The sequence below is a fragment of the Penaeus monodon genome, chromosome 44 (assembly GCF_015228065.2).
Source record: "Penaeus monodon isolate SGIC_2016 chromosome 44, NSTDA_Pmon_1, whole genome shotgun sequence".
Classification (NCBI taxonomy): Eukaryota; Metazoa; Arthropoda; class Malacostraca; order Decapoda; family Penaeidae; genus Penaeus; species Penaeus monodon.
Genome location: NC_051429.1, coordinates 3,795,235 through 3,797,729, shown reverse-complemented (window position 1 = coordinate 3,797,729; position 2,495 = coordinate 3,795,235). Strand labels below are relative to the sequence as shown.

The following is a 2,495-nucleotide window of genomic DNA, read 5'->3' as shown; positions in this document are numbered from 1 at the left end:
AGAGGCATAAAGTCTTACGAAATCTTAACTTAAGACACTCGATAAATTGTATGTGGAAATATAAGAAATCCATCACAATTGGTTTCGAATTAATAACCGTAAAAACCCTACACAGAAAAATAGAATCAATGTTTATACAACTATCTAGATTCTCAAGAATATAATACTTTTGAAGATGATTTTGGGTTCATTCTCAAGCCGAGAAAAATCACTATACAAGGGTTTTCCGCACCATTCATAATAGTACTATTTGCTCTATGTTTACATCGAAGTATTGCCAGGTGTACAAAAGTGTGACCCAGCAAATGAACCGAAACATATTCAGGCACTTACACACACATATCACACCACACACACACATCACACCACACACACACACACCCACACATATAATATATTATATATATATATATATTATTATATATATATATATATATATAATATTATATATATCTATATATATATATATATATATATGTATCATTATAATATAATACTATATATATATAGATATATATATATATTTATATATATATATATATATATATAATTATATATATAATTTAATATATATAGGTGTGTGTGTGTGTGGTGTGTGTGTGTGTACTCGCTTGCTCAAGGACACCATATATATATAATATAATAATATATATAATATTATATATATATATATATCTATCAAAATATATATATTATATATATATATATATATTATAGATATATATAATATTATCATTATATGATATCTATATATAATATATATATAATTATTAGATATATAGATTATATATTACCATATATAGATATATATATATATATATATATATATATATATATATATATATTATATATATATTATATGTACATATGATTTAATCTGACCAAACACATGTGTGCGTTGTGCAACCCCCCTAAAAAAAAAGTGACCTGACCTGACCTGACCTTGCTTCAGTTGACCCCCGAGGGTAACCAAGGAATGGGTAATTTTTTGTTTCACATAGCCATCACAATCTTGCCTTATTCTTTTCTTTCGGTTGTCCAATTATGTAATAATAATGAATCTCTTGTTTATTTTCCCCTGCAAACGATACAAGGAATTTTGGCATATTGAAGAAGTGACCGTACCCCTTGGTGGTATCAAGTTCCTATTACTCCAGCCATTCCATAAACATCGCCGTATCAACAAACCACCCCATCCATCGTCGCATTTCTCTACTCTGCCCCGGGACCCACCATATGTACATACACGTGAAGGTTTCATGAATTTGTACGTTGTTATGTAAATACGGAATGAACTTTTTTTGTTGTTGTTTGTTGGTTATGCACAGAAACATGCCCATCGCTACACCGTGGATCCCTGAAATCCAAAAGTCCCCCTACACCATTTTCCCTAAAGAGTGTCTTCCCTGAGTGTGGGGAGTCGGTCAACGAATACACTGAGCCAAACAAGCGAATAGATGCATCCACATATGGTTAGTTCATCATTATTTTGATATGATTTCAGTCATCAGTAATTCTCGGAGGACTGTGGAGTGACGAGAGAGGTAGACAGGTAAGCAGGATAACGAAATATAGCTGGAAAGGAAGAAAGTGGTGGGCTGACAAATCTTACAGCAGATCTTGAAGGTTTCGCATGAGCCCGGTAAAGTGACCCGCTGCTTTTTTATATGTACGCGCCCAGCCGCATCCCCTGCGCGTGAATGAGAGATAGTTTCAACTACGCAGCAGACAGTGTATACTGATAATGTGTCATTTATTGCAGATATGACTACTACATGCACTCGGAGCGAAGTTGAACAGTCTTCCACTACTATACCTTGACCACGATAGAACTTCGGTTCGTTGCTATTGACAAAAAGTCCCCGGGTCTATTTGCTTTGGCATGCCCAGTGGTGATTGTGTGGGTTGTTAGCAGTTACCTGTTTGAAGTGAGGATGAGGTCACCTCTGCCTGATTCATAAATCTGCCTTTTATCACTGTTTCAAGGTTTACCTATTATTTGCCCAGAATATTTTTATGCAGATTAGCTTTGTTTTAACATTTAGGGGATGACTATTTTGATGAATATTTTGATAATACTGGAGTGACTGCCACAGGCTGAAGAGGCTTCTCTTTCCTGAGGGCACTCCAGCATAGACTAACAAAGAATGTTCACAACAAGACTCGAATCAGTAATCATTCCTGATAGTGCTCCATCAAAAAAAACAAAGGTGGGGTAAATGTTTATGACTGGACTCAGGCCAACAATCTTGGGAGATCCAGTGGGGAATTGGAGTTTTGGGTGGAGGGGTATGGAAGATTTTGGTCATGGCAAGCAAATTAAATAATAGAAAGAGAAACAAAGAAAAGAAAAGGGAAAAAAGAGAAATTGTAAATCCCCTGCCAAGAATCATATTTCATTAGAAAATGTTAAAAAAATTTAGATAATAGAATTACTTAACCAAGATGTGGCCACAGAGGATTCCACCCAGTGTTGAATGAATGAACCAAAAGCT

The 2,495-nt window shown here is 34.4% G+C and overlaps 1 long non-coding RNA gene across 1 annotated transcript in view; it reads left to right on the top strand.

Moving 5' to 3' along the window:
- The first annotated feature begins 1,398 nt into the window (after window positions 1–1,398).
- Window positions 1,399–2,495, top strand: part of LOC119568498 — a 4,893-nt gene continuing 3,796 nt past the window's right edge. Inside the window, exon 1 of the long non-coding RNA XR_005228091.1 lies at window positions 1,399–1,472. This is a non-coding gene — a long non-coding RNA (uncharacterized LOC119568498). The remainder of the gene's footprint in view (window positions 1,473–2,495) is intronic.